An 18,488-nucleotide genomic window follows, 5' to 3' on the forward strand; every position below is an offset into this window, starting at 1 on the left:
TGTATTTAAAAAGATAGGTAAGGATATTTCAGCTATTTTTAGCGTCAGGAGGAAATGTACTCAATGTGATGCTATGCCATGGTAGATAAAGAATAAACCAGAAAGGAGAAAAAATTATTAAGAATGAGATTTGCAAAAACTTAAACCTTCAAGTTACAAAAATACAACGACAGTCTACGTGTCACAAATGATGATGGAACTACGCACACACAAGAGAGGCTGGACACCTTAAGTCGAAACAAGCAGAAGGGCGGTCAAAGATGAATAATGTGCGAAAGTTACGTTGTCTAGTTATCTTTCCTTTTCCCATTTAAATTTTCAAAGATCGTTTGAAGAGGGAGGTAGGCTAAAAGTATGTTGTCTGGATGTGAGCTCCTAGGTAAGGAATTTTTAAATTATTTTCTTATCTTTTTCTTTCGAGGGGTTGCAAATTTTCTAACTGCATTTGACAAAGTTTTGAAGTGTCATAAAACTAAAAGCTCCTTACCGTTTGAAATTCATGAATTGTTGGGAAAGGAAGGAAGTCTGCACAGTTCGTCACAATAATATTTTTTCACTTCCTATTCTACAAAAAAAGCCCATCCACGGTATTTACGTTTTTCTATTTAAAATTTTATCCATGAATAACTTTATTTGGCCTAAAACACATCGTTTTATTGAATTCTGAGTTGGAAACAACTCAGAAACAAAAATGTCAAAATCCAACAGCATTTCAGAAATAACGTTTTATTTGTCTCCAACCTACAAGTAAAGAAACAATCCGACCTCCATTTTGTCGCTTTTCGTTTTTCGTAAAAACTACAAAACAAAACTTCTGTTTCACGTTTTTCGTTTTGTATGCAAAGAAATACAAAAAAACAAGAACAAGAAAAAGAATCAACTTCCATTTTAAAATACAGTTTTATGTTCAAACTTTAAGCATAAAACCAAGCACGAAAATCGACTTCCATTTTACCGTTTTCTGATTTACGTTTTTTCTTGGAGGGGGGGGGAGAATTTGCCTTTTTTTTCAAAACAAAGTGTTGGCCCTCCCTTGCCTTTTAATAAAAAACCTGCTGACCCCCACCTATAGGTGACTGACAAAAGTGCGACACTCCCCTCACTACTGCATGGTATGTTCCATGCCGAAGAAACCTCAGGACATTTTACTTGTGAACGCAAAATGTTTGAATATAAATATATCTTGATAATGAAAGTGTGCGAGCTGAAACAAGAAAATGCGAACAATCAGTGTGAGATAGTTACGTTTTATAGCTGAGGTTTGAATATGGAAGTATAAACTTTGAGACTTTGTAAGTCCTTCTCCAGCTACACCAACTCCACGACCCTATCCCGCTTACAGCAGACTTTCCGACTTTCACTACCTACCAAGTACGAAAACACTTACGAGTAGCCGCAAACCTGATGATTATCAGCCTCGAGCTCAAATGAAACAGCTGGTTCAAGAGGGTAAGCTCAAAGCAGGGGATAAAGAGGCAATCAAAAATTTTTTTTCTGAAAAATACATTGTTTCAGAAAAGCTTGTTGCAGATTATATTGAGCATCTAACTGACATTGAAATGAGAAAAGATAAGCGGCAAACAGATAATGACAGAAAAAGTGCAGAAAGAGAGCAACAGGAATACAATGACATTGACTGGGAAGATCTCTATCACTGAAACCAGTTGTCATCCCTTAGAGTAGGTGAACTTAAACTTTATATTAGTCACCACAATATTGCATTTAAAGGAAAGGAAGATGAGAAAGTGAGGGTGGTGAAGGCACAATTGGCAGTAAGATTTTGACTTCTATTGTGCAGGACAGTCAAAACAACAATCAGCCACCTTCTGACTCAAATTCAGAGTCTGAAAGTGACAGGGTAGAGCGCATTGTTAGATCTAGTGGTAACTCTTCAGAACTAAATGATTCAGGAGATCAGGCAGTGGATAGTCAATAGAAGAAAGAAGCTGAAGAAATTATACCTGAGTCTTGTAGATCTCCATACGGATAGAAAAGTATACGAGTCCTCCGAGAAAACTATGTGCCATGGCATAACATACATGTAGAAATGTAGCCTACAACCTATAATAAACACCAAACTAAATCAAAGTGGGTGAAAGCTACATCACAAAAATCCTCATTAAAAAATTCTGGAGAAGGTATGTGACCCTCCCCTTGAATAGCTTACAAAGAGGTATGACCCTCCCCTTTTGGTGCTCACTTTCATTGATGACCCTCCCCCTGAAGCCCCTACCCTCCCCCCCCCCCCCAAGAAAAAACGTACCTTCCCTAAGTAGTTGCTTTTGAAGGAATTTGGCACCGTGCGAAATGACAAAGGAGGAGTGAGAGAGGCCTGGCAAGATTCGAAGGAAGATTCGCTTCAACCACTGGAACTCTAAAAGTTATTTTATCCTTTCTCATCCAGTTTTACCTCATAAAGCGAGTTTAACTTTGTCAGAGCCGGCGTCACAAGGTATCACAAGGTATAAATGGGAAAACAGGTACCAAGTCTAGGGATTCTCGATAAGAGAAACATTCAATCCAGGCATTACAAGGATTTAAAAGCCACCGTTTATTAACGCACTAGCAACAGATTCATCTATCTTGCGGAAGGACAGGTCGGAAGAAGCTTAAAATTTTTCAGGAATTCTCGGCATTTAATCGAATACAGCAAGAAGCTTTAATTGCTAAACGATATGTCGGACCAAACCAAACGAAAACTCGTTTGATTTGGAACTGACCGTTCATTACTTTGAAATGTCTTATTGTCCTACTTATATCACTTACTTAATAAAATTGAAAGAAACACGATTAACGTAAATTAAAGAATCAAAAACTTTCGTTCCTGTGTCACCTGTTTATTTAACTGCTCATTGGCACTGCATAATGTTACCGTCAAAACATATATAGATCGTGAACAAAGCTCAAATTACACAACTTAACGCAGTTGTAACAAGTCGAGTAAAGCCCAATGGAGCCTCTCCAAGCGTTCGTGATAATTGTTTTAACTTTCCTGTTCTCTGAATTGCGAAATCCTCCCGCAAATGATTACGACATACCACAAGAGAACATGAACGCGAAATATATCAGCTTTAGTAAAATGGACCAACAACCATACGACAAACTGCCGAGAGGAAAACGAGGCCAAAAAGATATCATACACGATTATGCTAGCAAGCCGCCATACTACCCAGCACGAGGAGGAAGAAGAGGCCAAAAAGATATCAGTCACACCTGGTTATGCCGGCAAACCGCTATACGACCCAGCACCAGAGGGAAGAAGAAGCCAAAAAGATATCATACTCGGTCTATAAAGTGAATAATAAAATACTTTATATTCTGCCTCGTCAATTAAGGTGATTTCCACAAGGGGCGTCTGGCTGGTTGCACATCCTAAATTTAAAATCTTAATAACTACATCCGGGCTACTGCAACTGAAATAGTGGCGAAAGTTCTCTAAAGACGCGCGAGAAATTGTTAGTAAGGCATTATAAGTTATCACTGCACAACTTTTTATTATCGTCTTGTCGCATGTCAGTGAGTACTTTTCAAATTTTAGTTTGGACCACTTTTCCCTATAAGGAACGTTTTCGCCGCTGTTTCGTGAGTGAAAGAAAGCGCCAGTGGGAAGTTCGCGAGGCTTTGAAAATAATGAATCAAAAGTTGGCTTTTGTGACTTCTGATAATCCAGCGGCTGCCGGGAGATTCATGGAGCTTTATATGGAGTATAGGCAAATGTCGTTTCAAGAGCGAAATGGCCAATGCAACTATGTAAATTTTGCGAGAAGGATGAGACTACCAGCGCTCCACTTCCAACTCGACGACCACATCCCGACTATGGCAAGCTACCAAACTTCCACCATCTCTCTTGGAGTGCAACCCCCACCAATGGCCGTAAGCCGGACAACTTTCAGCCTCCAATGAGCTCAGATTAAGCGATTGTTTGAGGAAAGTGAACTAGTCAGTGAGGCTATTAGAAAGTTTTCAGATAAATACATTGTCCTCGTAAAGCTTGTGGCACAGTATGTTCGGCACCTTGCCCAGATAAAAATGCGTAAGGAGTAGAAGAAAGAGGAGACTGAAACGGAGCGAATAGAGCGGTTGAACCGGCAGTACAATGACATTGACTGGGTTGGACTGTACAACTCCGATGAGCTGTCGCCCTTGAGGGTGGACAAGCTATCCTTGTACTTTTCCCATCACAAGGTCACCTTCAAAGAGAAGAAAGCTGAAAAGGTCGCAATGATCAAAGGGCACATTGGCAGCTTGGTGTACGATTCAGTGGAGTGTCAACAACCTCGGTAGCCCTCGCTAAGAAATGTGCAGCAACATGTGACCGCAGTTTCTGAGGTAGAAACTGACTCGCAAAGTGATGTAGTAGATCGAGTTGTTGGTTCAAGCCCGAGTAGCTTAAGTGACGAGTCGTCACCGGAGACTGATTTTATACCAGAACCCCGCGCGGGAACATTACCGCCGTCAAAATATGGACGAAAGCGAAAACGGGTCGAGAGAGACGATTATGTAAGTGGGGAGAAGATAGCTTTTTGATATAATAATTCGTCATCTGTAAATAATTTAGATTAATCTTGACTGGTAGCTTTACTTGTATATACAAGTTTTAGGTTTCTATACACTTCGCGTGTTTGTTAACAAATAAGAGTCAACTAAGCGACGTGGAGTCATTTCTTCCTCGCCAAAAAAAAACTCTGACCCTCCCCCGATTGCGAATAAAACAGGTTTGACCCTTCCCAATTCGTAAAAAATGTACTAATGACCCTCCCCTCCGAAGCCCTGCTCACCCCCCACCCCATCAAACCTAATGTTTACATGAGGCTCCGTAATTAAATAAAGAAAGTCTTCCGCTGCATTCTGTTAAACATATTTCGCAAAAAATACCAATCCATGAAGCCTCGTAGGAGTTGACATACTTTCGTCAAAACACACTGACTATCGACCAATGAAAGTGTGCCCAGTATCTCAGTGGCTTTCTAAGGCTTAATGCATTATTGGGATGGGACTCCATAATAAAAACGATTCTAAAACGGACCAATTAAGTCAGAAGAACCTTAAGTTTTAAACACAAATTTTTTGTCAAAAGATACCTTTTTTGCTCACGATATGTAACGCAAGGCTCTTTTATTCCACTTTGGAGACTTATTTGTTTGTGTCTGTCTACATCGATGTACATGGAGTAACAAATAACATTCCCTAATTACAATATAAAATTTGTTGGTATAGACTATAAGCTGTTATGAATTACAATCAGTCACGCGAGAGAAAAATATAACAAAGACATGTTTTTAAAATTTAAATATGAGTATAAAAAAGGCTGGATAAAATGTGTAGTTTGGAAGTGCCTCGAAAGAGTTAATTAACGGTATTTTCCACCGAAACATTTAAAGTACTACTCTAAAATAACAATGCGTAAAGCCACGCTATCTACTTCAACTGAGTTAATTAATTAATTAAGTCATTAAATATTTAAAGTCGGAAATACGACTCTAACTTTTAATTATTGTTTTGCCCAAATATAGCGAGGAGTTCCCTACATACAGCGACTACCTGCAGCATTGTATGTTAAAAGACTCCATAATTTTATTAAGCAAGGAATGGGAATGCAAATGGGTGGCGAAATAATAACGTGTGAAAACAAATTCTAAAGGTATTCTTCCCAAAATCAATTAGAGAGATTTTAATCATGATTCATGTCATTGTAGTTTTTGACAAAAAGTTAATTTATCACGCACCATTTCGATTTCACTTTGATATTACCATACAATAAAGGTATTATATAGATTTAGCCAAGCCTAAAAGCGGAGCTCGCATTTTTTTTCCCGCACGTCTCAAGGGCACAACGCCTTGCCTCGGCCAGGACTGGAACCCGGGTCGTCCGACTCGGAGCCCAGTGCACTGACCACTGGACTACTGGACAAAGCCGTGGCGTTGGCGTGCCCGCGGTACAGTTGACCACGCATGTTAAAAGTAGCACCTAGTACGGTCGTAAGGTCGTACATCCAAATTTTTTCGGCTTGATGGGTTACTACTATTTTGTATAATTATGGGGAAACGCCCTGCGAGCTCCGCTATGAATTATGGTGCGTTGAAGTGTGTCAGCCTATCGGACTGTGAAGTCTTTGAGCTAATAATCGCCGTCATCATCCATTAACTCATACACCTGGAACTATTGGAGACCCAATCTCACTGCAACTGTCGTAGTTATTCTCTGGGGCATGTTTGTTGAAAATCCAGTTAACTTCACAAATCCAAAGCCATAATTTAAAGTTCTCAAATTGAGGAATAGTATTTTGGGTCTTGGCTCAAAGACAAAAAAACTGTTTAATCAACTCGTACTTTTGAGTTTTCCATCTTGAATGTAAACACGGCCATTAAAGTAAGCTTTGTGAATCTGAATCTACAAGGACTTTCGAGAAACAGGTCCCTGGTTTCTAAACTCGCTTGGGTCTTAATTCGACACAGTTTGGGAGTTAACCCCAATTCCCAAAAACGTTGAGACAATTAATCGACGACTCTGAGGATAACCTGGTTTGGATAACGCATGTTAAATCAAAAGCAGCTGAAAAATCCAGACTTTAGAGATCGATCAGCGTAAGCTTCACCTTCATCAGCTTTTATTATCTTTCGGTAATTACTATCATCATATGCATTTCTTCCACAAATTTTCCGGTGTAAGTTGTAATCGTATCTCGCTGGAATTTTGAAAGGGTGCTCATTTCTATGGCAAACCCTTTTAAATGAAACCGTTTTTCCCTTTCTTTCGCACCTTCCCTCACAATCCTCACAATATTTCATCGTTTATGTGTCATTGGCAAATTCCATGACCATCTGATGTGGTCTTACGGGCTCATTTTTATAAACACATGATAACCTTTGAATATTTATTGACGTGAGACTTTTATCTCAATCAACAGTTAGTGGAGAGCCAAAGAATTGCATTTTGATTTTCGTGTTCTGTTGCGGCTACAACTTACCATCATTTCAATTTAACTGACTCACAAACTTCCCGTTAACCAGTACATAAGAAACAGCTGTAATGTTGATGATCCCACGTAGATGACTGAATCCTCCTAATAAGACGTAGATAATATGTATTTACATCTACTCATTAAAGCTTTTGAAGGACACCGTCATCAAATGGAAGCTCTTTACACCAGAAAATTAAAATTAAATAAAGTTTAGTTTACATAGTAAACTTAGAACTTATACTAATTTGACACTCATTTGTGTCAGCCGCTAAGCAACAATAAGATAAAAACAAATGAATACATTGTAAAAAGATCTCGTCTCTCTTTTACTCCATGGTGAGAACAAAAGTATCACGGTGTTCTGTTACAAACAGCGGATTGAGAAACTTTTTAAATTTACCCTTACAAATCATTAACATAGTGGAACTAAAGGAGTTCTCTACTTTCGGTATTCATTTGTTGTATATACCGGCTGTACGGGCGTTGTATATTATGTTTTACTCATTTTCGTTTGTCGGGTGCGGCTTTCGGTATGTTTATATCACCATTCCTTCTTTACCAGGACTTATCTCTGACTTAGAGCGAGTATAGTAGTGAAACAGGAACTTGGGAAGTAAATACACCCTCAGATGAAAACAGACAGGCATTGATAAATTAGTAGGAAACACTGTTTAATGGTAATGATGCGACTCACAAATAGAATTGAGTAAAATAAGGTTAATAATCGGTCCAATGATTTAAGGTCACGTCCCTAATTTGACTTGCGTAGGCTTCCTCGTGGGAACAATTTAAGTCGATCAGTATGATCGACGTTTTGTAAATTTCATATCCACGCGACGTTTTTGGAATGCCGGCGGACATAAATTCACCTGTCAGAGTAGCCTACAAAAACTTCCCAGAAAAACTAGTTAATCATTCTGATCACGACTGGGTGAACTGAAGAGAAGCAGACATGAACACAAGGTGGATTATACTCTTCTCCTTTTTTTATTTGCTGCTTCTGAATAATCAAGCAGAAGCCTCACCCTTCACCCCATCGATGCCAATAGGCAAACGGCGCTTTCCCCTTGAAAGAATCGTTCAGGTATGTGACTTTTACTGAGTTCAGAGAGGTTGACTATTGTGAAAGTTTGTGAAAGTGAAGTTCTTACTTCTTTTCTTGCAGCACCAAGATCCAGGAGAGGAAATTACTAAGCCAACGGAGAGCTATAGTATATCCAGACCAGTCGGAAGAGAGGTTCGTCAAAAAGAGGTTAGTCGTGAGCGAGCTTACTTAGCAGTAAACGGGAAGCATTCTGCTGGTTAAATGAAATAGAATTTATAATTTGGATTTTATTGTCCCAAGGAAAACATTCCAAAAGTAAGCTTTGTTTGTCTTGGAATGTACAAACTGTCAGTGTGTCATGCTACGCTCGACTAAAAGATGCAATGTGATCAAAAATCGGTAATTGTAGAGCGGGGAAACGACTTGACCCATTGTAAGGTTTATTTCTGGTGATCGGTTGATTTGTCACTGACGAATTATATTCATTTTTGTCTCTTTTGGTAGAGAAAAGACCCGAAACTGGAGGCTAACGAGTGGATGTACTGAGATGAAACGCCCACTCGCTTGGCTTGTGGATAAACTGTGAAAAGACGCCATTATATTGCGACGCGAGTCCAGAAGTAGTACCTACTATTCATTCATTCCTTTTTTCAGTGATCGTAAAAGGGAAGGGGGGGAAGGATATATGGGCTTCATTTATAGTTTGATTAATTGTTTTGAGTTAGATTAAAACCAAACACGAAAATTGACTTCCATTTCATCGTTTTCTGATATAAGTAGTTGCTTTTGAAGGAATTTGGCGCTGAGCAAAATGACAAAGGAGGGGTGAGAGAGAGGCCTGTCAATGGGAGGGGTCAAATTCCCAGTTTAAGCAGAACTCTTTCTTAATTAAAGGCCCTTTGATATCTAGCTCTTAAAAGACACAGCTGCTGATCGGCTTTGGTCATGAGTTTGTAAAGTACTCTGCAACACTTTAAGCGAAATAATTGTACATCGTGGAATCCTGTCAGGAGCACTGGTATATATATCTTTTTTTTGTCCGAGTATACCTGTGTCATTCACTGAACAATATCTTATCACACTTAAATCACTAGTCTTAAACATATACCATTTCCAATTTTTACATCGCCGTTGCGCATTAGCATTACATATCGATATTCCTATCCTCACACAGCCAATAAACCGTGAAACACCTTTTTGTGGCACAATCATATTAAGAGAAATGAAAACAAATAAAAAAAGAGAGAGAAAGTCAAATAGGCTTTTATGCTTATTAGAAAGTAGATTTATGAATATGAGCATGTTTAAGTCATTCGCTATTCAAAATACATCGTTCTACAGGTTCTTTTCCCACACCTTTTTTGTATCTCTATTATTCAACAATAGTCCCGGTTAAAATTTTAGAACGCAAGGAAAGGTATATGGAAAATGGTGTGCCAAAATAAAATCGTCAGAAAACAAAGTTCAAAATCCATTCTTCCCAAAATCATTAGCAAAATTTTAATTATGATTCATACCAGTGTAGTTCATATCATTCAGTGTAGTTTTTAGCATAAAGTTAATTTTTCTGGTAAAAAAGGTGATCACGCAATATGTCGATTTCACTTTTACAGTATATCACCTTACAGTCAAGTAAATCATGTTGCGTTGATATATATCACCCTGTCAAACTGCTTAGTCTTACGGCTAATAATCGCCGTGATCATCCCTTCATTTATTCACCTAGAATTATTAAACTCTCAGTCTCAGTACATCTACTACAGTTATGCCCTGGGGCCCGTTTATCCTATAGCCAGTTAACTTCACGGACCCGAAGCCATAATTTACAGATCTCAATTTGAGGAAGAGTATTGAGAGTCTTGGCTCAAACCCATAGAAAATTGTTTGATCTACTCGCACCTTTGAATTTCAAAGCGATCAAATTCTCTATCTTGAATGTAAACACATCTAATGAAACAAGCTTTGTGGAACTATAACTACGAAAAACGATTATGTAAAGCGGTTTTGTTGTTGTTTCTTAAGAAATCAGCTTACCCTCCACTGCATTCATAAATTAGACATATCTCCGAATCCTGGCGATTAGCTTAACAAAAGAAGGGAAAACCCTTTATCTTTATACCTGGTTTGCATAACATATGTTGAGTCAATAGCAGCTGAAAAATCCACATTTTAGATATCGAACAGCGTAAGCTTCACCTTTCATCAGCTCTTATCATCTTTCGCTAATTACCATCATCAAACACACTTCTACAACAAATTTTGCGGTGCTAGTTACAATCGTGTTTCGCTGGAAATTGGAGTGGATGCTCATTCCTACAACATACCCTTAAAAAGAATCCATTTTTCACTTTCCTTCGCGTCCTCTATTACAATGTTTCATTGTAAGTGTGTTATTAGCTAATTCTGTGACCATCTGATGTGGTCTAAAGGCCTAATTTTTATCAACACATAGTATTAACCTTTGAATGCTTTTTGAGGTGAGATTTTCATCGCAGGTTAAAGTCAGTGAATAGCCAAAGAATTGCAATTTGACTTTTGTGTTTCCGTTGTGGCTGCAGCAAACCGTCATTTTAATTTAACCGACTCACAAACTTCCCGTTAACCAGTACATTAGAAACAGCTGCAATGTTAATGATCCCACGCAGTTGACTGAATCCTCATAATAAGACGTGGATAATATGTATTTACATTAACTCATTACAGTTTTTGAAGGAAATTGTCCTTAACTGGAAGCCCTACGCACCAGAAATTAAAATTGGATAGAGTTTAGTTTACAGAGTAAACCTAGAACTTGTACTAATTTGACAATCATTTGAGGCAACTGGTAAACTACAGCAAGATAAAAATAAATAAATACCTTGCAAAAAGATCTTTTGTCTCTCTTTTATTCTAAAGCGAAATAAAAGTATTAGGATGTGCTAATTTGTTTTACATGCGGGTCGTGCGTGCGTTTATGTTTCCCTCAGGCGTGTTTACGTTCCGGCTTTACCGAAACTTATCTTCGACTTACAGAGAAACTTTGTGTTACATCATTCGACTCCGTCGTATCGTTTGATTAATTACAACAGATATTTCCATGAGAGTATACAGGCGAAACAAGAATTTAGAGAAGTAAATAAGCCTTCAGATGGAAACAGACAAGCATTAATAAATTATGAGGACACACTGTTTAATGGGTAACGATACGCCCCTCAAATAGAATTGAGTAGAATGACGTTAACTAACGGTCCACTGATTTAGGTCGACACCCTTAATTTGAATTTTACAAAGTCCGGAGGCTTCCACGTTGGAACTATTTGAGCCGCACAGTAGATCGACTTCTTTGTAATTTCATAGCCACGCGATGCTTTTGAACTGCCGGCGGACAATAGTCAGAATTGGATTCACCTGTCAGAGTAGCCTATAAAAACATATCAGAATAACAGGTTAATCATTCTCATCACGACTGGGTGAACTGAAGAGAAGCAGACATGAACACAACGTGGATCATACTCGTCTCTTCTATTTTTTATTTGCTGCTTCTGAATAATCAAGCAGAAGCCTATGGTCGGTCGAAACCAGTGGGCAAACGGCGCTTTCTCCTTGAAAGAATCGTTCAGGTATTTGGCTGTTACTGAGGTCAGAAAGGTTGAGTATTGTGAAAGTTTGTGAAAATGAAGTTCTCATTCTTTCTCTTGCAGCACCAAGATCCAAGTCTGAAAAATTCTGTGCCAACGAAGAAGAGCTATAGACAATCCAGCCCAGTCGGAAGAGAGGTTCGTCAAAAAGAGGTCAGTTGGTGTTTTAATTATGATGACATTTAATAATCGTGAGCGAACTTACCGAGCAGTAAACCAGCAGCATTGTGCTGGTTAAATAAAATAGAATTTATAATTTGGATTGTATAGTCCCAAGGAAAATATTCCAATAGTCAGCTTTGTTCGTCTTGGAATCTACAAAATGTCAGTATGTCATACTACGCTCGACTAAAAGATGCAACGTGATCAAAAATCGGTAATTGCAGAGCGGTGAAACGACTTGATCCATTGTAAGGTTTATTTCTGGTGATCAATTGATTTGTCACTGACGAATTACAACTATTTTTGTCTCTTTTGTTAGAGAGAAGACCCGAATCTGGAGGCTGACGAGTGGGTGTACTGAGGTGAAACGCCAACTCGCCTGGCTCGTGGATAAACTCTGAAAGACGCCATTATATTGCTACGCGAGTCCAACAGTGACACTGACTATTATATTTTCCTTTTTCAGAGACTGTACGGAAATATCGTGGAATATTCTGAAATAAAATGATTTAAAACCAGCCAGATAAAAATTATTCCTGTAGTTTTATCGTCAAGGTGGTTATGGGCATTTCGCATCCTCATTCATAGTTCTACTAATTTCTAAGAGTTAAGATTGAAACACCAAAGGAAAATAATGCTGACAGTAAGACCACAACTCAAAGTTTCTCCCAGAGTAAAACAACGATTAAGCTTAAAATAAAATAGAATGCTAATTGGGAACATAATGGTTTTCTCCCTCCTTCGGTTGATTGCAGTTGAAGGCATTTGTCCAGACTGATAGCATATTACAAAAAAACGATTTGGGAATGATCTAACCCCTAACCTGATCTAACCCCTAACCTGATCTAACCCCTAACCTGATCTAACCCCTAACCTGATCTAACCCCTAACCTGATCTAACCCCTAACCTGATCTAACCCCTAACCTGATCTAACCCTTAACCTTGAAAACACATAAAAAACAGAAATAAAAGGGAGACCAATTCCTTAATGCTTTCCTTGATTCAAAAGATTTCTGATGAAGGATACATCAATCTGATCCGATTTTCATTCAATTCCTATGTAAATAGACGAATTAATGTGCAAGACACGCAAGCACTCATTACCTGAAACAAATTTTAAAAATTCAAATACTTCACAATTTGGAGTTCTGACTTCGCTTGAAACCAACAGCATACAGAGCAAACGAATTGCATTCGTAGTTTAGCCGTCGACGCAGTGTATGATAATACAATCATTGCACTACCTGCTTTCAATCGAAAATAGTACACAAGTTATGATTCCCTTAACACAAGTAATCATTCTGTAAACGTTATGCATCTTCATCAGATGTGGAAATAACTACAACCTTCAGAAGATCTTGGAGCGTGCCAGCTGCTGCATGACATATTTTACAATCCAAGATAGCTTCTTCCAAATTAAATTTTTAATGCTTCAAGAAATTAATCATAACCGATCATTAAAGCCAGAAGGGGCTTTTTTGTTGCTGTATGTAGGAGTGTCCGCGTTTCAGAGGCGTGTTTGAACACTGAAACTTCTTTATTTAGTTAAAATTTTTAAGGAAGTATACATCCTTTTTTAATTCATGTAATCGGAAAGATAGTCAAAATATGCATCTATCTTAATAAAAGCGGCGGAAAAACTTGTGAAAAAGGAAGCTATATCCCACCAAGTGAAGGCTTTGACATTTACAGTAGGGCTAGGAATAGGAGCAAAGAATGAGCAAGCTGCGTTTTGGGCGAGAAATCATACAAATTATACAGCTGAAAGCAGTAGTTTTTGGCATTTTACATAACAACAATATTTACAATTAAAGCTCAGATTTCAACCTGCAGAAATGTCACTGGCAGTTTTCGGAGATCTTCTTAAACATTGTCACAGCGCCGACTATTCAACAGAAGGTTAAGGAAGGGGGATCAACAATAAAACCAGAAGATCCATAAAATTTACAGAGATTAACCGAAAATTCGCTTATATTATCAGGATGTCAAAATTGTATTCATAGAGGGATATAATTACAGAATGAAATCAATGTTCAGAATTTTTACATGATCAGAACGGAACGTGGTTGAGGTCGATGGCGCCATGGTGTCCCGATATTTTTGAAGCTCTTATCTCTGAACCATTCGGGGATTCCAGACAATATTAATTTGTTGCTAGCTCTTGCTTGTTCTTGAAAACACAATGGAGTGTGTCTAACAATCAGCGCTTTTCTTCTAATCTGGTGGAGCAGAGAGACTCCGAAATACAGCTCTTCAAAATACATCTGCAGTATCAGCAAGAAATGAGGTTGTACTGTTATCAACGCTGATTTTTCACTTGTTTACTATGTTCGTGTTCCGAAAGTATAGGGAAGCTCTTGGTGTCTGCTCCCTCGGGAAACAGTTTGTTTGGAAAACAACCCTAACTATTTCCCATAAGAGGACACTTAAGAGTATATCATACGAATATATTTATCAACCAGAGAAGTAAGAATACATCTAAATGTCGTGGGTATCTGGCCAGTGTTATTGTCAGAAGATGAATACATTTTGTTGAGGGCAGCATTTCTCGTCCTTCGTGTATATGCAAATATTGTTCGCTTAAAGTATCTATACCAGGCAACTGGACCTCTTTCTCACTAAAATTTTGTTCACCGGTAATCGTAAAACGCTTTTTATCTGTTCGTTTTTTCTAGTTCTAAAATCACTTTTAACCCTCCGTTTTGGCTCTTAACCGTGTGATTAACTAAGGAAAACCTGACGACTGTAAGTTAACTAATAGTTAGTATTTTGTTTGAGCTTCGTGCGATCTCAAGTAAATAAACATTTTTAGTTTCTTAATTAACCCATGCAAACAAATCCAGGTGATTGTCGTGTTACTAATGGTAATTCAGTTATTGAGACTGATACCGTTTGTGAAATGTGAATAAAGAGATCAATCTGAAAATTGTTTTAGTTACAATAAGAAAAATGTCATAGGTGCAGAAAGAATTTGCATTGGCATCAAACCACCTTTAACGCCTTTTAATGATCACTGAACAGTTAAAGCGTACAGCGCTGATCCCTCGGTGTACCTCCATTATGGACAAAGGAAATTTGTAATTGAGCAAGAGGAAACAGTGTTCTACATCCCCTTTTAATGACATGAAATCGTCAAAAAAAACTGTCAGAAAATTACACGATTACCGATCGAACGAAACAGATGACAAAATTGTCAGATTGTTTATAAAATTAACAAATAGAGAAGCCTTGACTGTGCTCTGTTCTGTTATAAAGCACGCAGAGAGCGGCCAGAGCACGAAATAAGTGTAGGGAGAAACACGAGACTTGAGCGCTCTAGCCACTTTCTAAGTTCTTTACAACAAAATGGAGCACTGTCAAGGCTTCTCTATTTGTTTTATAATAAAGAATCCGCTAAATTCCCGATGCGTTACTTTCAATTTTCAAAACAAACTTTATTTCTAAAGCGAACAACAGTGTCGCCAGCATGCTCTATTCTCTCATAAAGCACGCCACGATAAGCCAATCAGAATCCCTGTTAGAATAGTTCAAATAATCTAATTGGCTGCACAAGACTAAAGCTGTCAAAAATGGCAAACCATCAAAGTTCACATTCTGCGATAGTTTACAAACTTAGATTGTTCGGCAACACTTTTTGCCTGAAGGTTTTTAGTCTCTAATATAGAATCTGAAAGTGAAATTTTCAGTGAACTTCAGCCGAAGTGTGGCTGGCAAGTTTTTTCACATGACAAGTAGAAAACAAACTGTTCAAGGTGAGTGTTTTATGACTGAACGATAGCCGATTAATAAACACGATTTAAGAAGGAAGCAGAAATAGTATTTAAAAACTCTATAGAGTCATATTTAAAAATCCTAACTATTTAAAAACTGTTAGCTATCTAAAATAAGTTATTTTGCAGACTTGATATAAAAGGCTTTGTTGTTTTCTCACTGAGCTTATGTTCTAACCTTTTTCCCGTAACTAGTGGTGCTTTAGTTTTCTTGGTATTAATGTACATTTTGTTTTCAGTGGACCATTTCTCGATATTTTCCAAGTCATTAGAAAAAGCTTGACTAAAAGAAGTGATATTATTCCAGTTTGCACCTAAGGACAGGGTGATATCGTAAGTGTGTATATCAATGGTGGAGTTGTCCAGATTTAAAGGCATATCATTCACAAATAGGAGAAATAAAACTGGACCGAGGATCGATCCCTGCGGTACCCCTTGTCTGACAGGTTTCGGCTCCGATGTTATATGCCCTAGTTTCACAAACTTTCGTCGCTTTTCCAGATACGATCGGAACCAGGCCGTGCTATCTGGGCTGGCACCGCACATCGATAATTTCTTCAGTAACAGATTGTGATTGATTACGTGGAACGCTTTACGGAAATCAGCAAAATGAAGATGAAAAAAAAAAAAATGAAATGAAAAAAACAAAAATGTAATTGAGTCACGTTCATTCCAAACACAGCAACTGGTTGACATTAGAAAATTCCAATAGACCCTGACATTTTGAAAGATTGTTGAGCCTTCTTACCTAGAGAACCTTCTGACGAACTAGTTTTTTAATTCAGACTTGTACCGGCCAGAAATGTTGCGAAGGATATAACCCAACAAAACTTGAATACAAATTGAATAGTAGCGGAGCTCGCAGAGCGTAGCCCCATAATTATACAAAATAGTAGTAACCCATCATCGAGCCGAAAAAATTTGGAGGTACGACCGTACGACCGTACAAGATGCTACTTTTGACATGCGTGGTTACTGTACCGCATGCACGCCAAGGCCTCGGCTTTGTCCAGTAGTCCAGTGATCAGTGCACTGGGCTCCGAGTCGGATGACCCGGGTTCTAGTCCTGGCTGGGGCAAGGCGTTGTGCCCTTGAGACGTGCGGGGGAAAAAAAAGCGAGCTCCGCTTTTAGGCTTAGCTAAATCTATATATTATTCAGAGATTCGTGTATCGGCAAGTAGCTCATCACAAGACAATCTCAATTACAAGAGCAACTGATTCAATCATTAATAAAAGCATCATTTTTCCGAGAAGATCGCTGAAAGGACTCTTTCTCTTGCTTTACGAGCCGAACACATCAGGAACGAGAGACAGTGAAAATTCACTCGATCCTAACTTTTCGGAGGTGAAAGTGGTTATGAATGAAATTTTAAATGAGTCAGTCAGTCAAGGAAAGAAGACAAGAGATCTGAGGGAAAAGTTCCCTCAAAGTTTGTTGGAGACAGTAGGTCAACGAATCAACCAAATTTTACTATGGAGACAGATTTACCCTTTTGATCTCAAGATCTTGAAAAACAATGATCTTCACAGCTCAGGATTTAGATTGATGAATACATGGAAAAGAAGGAGTTCAGCTCACCATCAAAAGAACTATATTAGATTCAAGTAATGTGAAATTTCATCTCTTTATCATCTCAGACGCTCGCTTCAACATTCTTAACGAAGAGCTCGAAAGCATGAGTTATAAAATTGTTCCCTGAGTGCAATATGAACCCTGATAATATACCATTCAATGCATTAAATGCATTAAGTTGGCTCAACTAATTCAGAAAGGTCATATATTTGGTTAACTTTTTGAGCAGAGAATTCAGATATGTGTTTGCCTACATTATCCTTGTTCGTCCAATATTCAGTCACAAACGAACATATGAAGGTTTGCAGGAACTAAAAAAGTCACGACCAAACCAATGATATTTAACGATCATTAGTTACGTGCCCTAAGTAACTATGTATAAGTTATTAATGACTGTGCAGCTTCAGGAGGTGTGAAAAAGAGGCCTTATGAGTTGGTGAACTTGGCAAGGCGGAAAGGAATAAGCGTTTGGGTAATTAAACTGGCAAATTGAAAATATTGCAAAATCATTCAGATAGAAAATCGCCACAATAGTTCGTTTCTCCACGCCAGCAGTAAAAGACATGAAGACAACATTCCACAGTTATGCAGCGGAGAGCTAACGAATGATCAGAAGAGGAGATTGAAGAATGAACGCAAGCGAGTGAAATTTTTTCGTCTCCTATTCTCACTGATATCGTTACGAAATTGAAAATTTGGTAAAATATTCCCATTTGTTTCCTCAAATGGAATCGGTTGAAAAGTTAAAAACGATTTAAATGATTGGACATGATCTTAATCAGGATCCAGTCAAGAAGCTTTTTGAAAAAGAAGTTGATTAGTACTACAGAAGTCTTGAGGCTTCAGCATCATCCAATATTTGTAATGCCATAGTTGATATATTTTGTTAGACTTCATGCAAAGCATTGACGCATTTTCTCCCTCTTGATAAAAACAAACTTCCCAAGGATTTGAATAATAATTTTATGGTAAGAGAGAACTCAGAATGTAAATGTAAATACAGTAAATACAGTAAATACAGCCAGATACTGCTTCAGTGTATGCAAAGTTTTTCTATGCTTCCTACAATTGATAAACCAACGCGAGTGTATGGGTCCTCAGCGACTTTAATTGACAATATCTTCACAAATAACCTGACGAATAATATTTCTAGTGGCAATATCGTCACCGACACAACCGATCATTTTTCGCAAGTCTGTATTGTCAACGTAAACAAGCAAAAATTACCACATACAAAAAAGACTAAATTTAGGGATTATTCCAGCTTTCATGCTAATGAATTCATGAATGACCTAAGTGCAATTAATTGGGAAGAGGTTTCTGGTAATTGCGACGTAAACAAGTCGTTCTCTCACCTT

General features: G+C 38.1%; 1 long non-coding RNA gene across 1 annotated transcript; it reads left to right on the plus strand.

The window, feature by feature from the left end:
- Nucleotides 1-7,847: 7,847 nt before the first annotated feature.
- On the plus strand, nt 7,848-8,756 carry LOC136283802 (uncharacterized). The gene is made up of 3 exons (XR_010718915.1): nt 7,848-8,046; nt 8,128-8,214; nt 8,512-8,756. It is a non-coding gene; the product is annotated as an uncharacterized lncRNA (long non-coding RNA).
- Nucleotides 8,757-18,488: the final 9,732 nt, after the last annotated feature.

The sequence above is a fragment of the Pocillopora verrucosa genome, chromosome 10 (genome assembly GCF_036669915.1).
Source record: "Pocillopora verrucosa isolate sample1 chromosome 10, ASM3666991v2, whole genome shotgun sequence".
Lineage (NCBI taxonomy): Eukaryota > Metazoa > Cnidaria > Anthozoa > Scleractinia > Pocilloporidae > Pocillopora > Pocillopora verrucosa.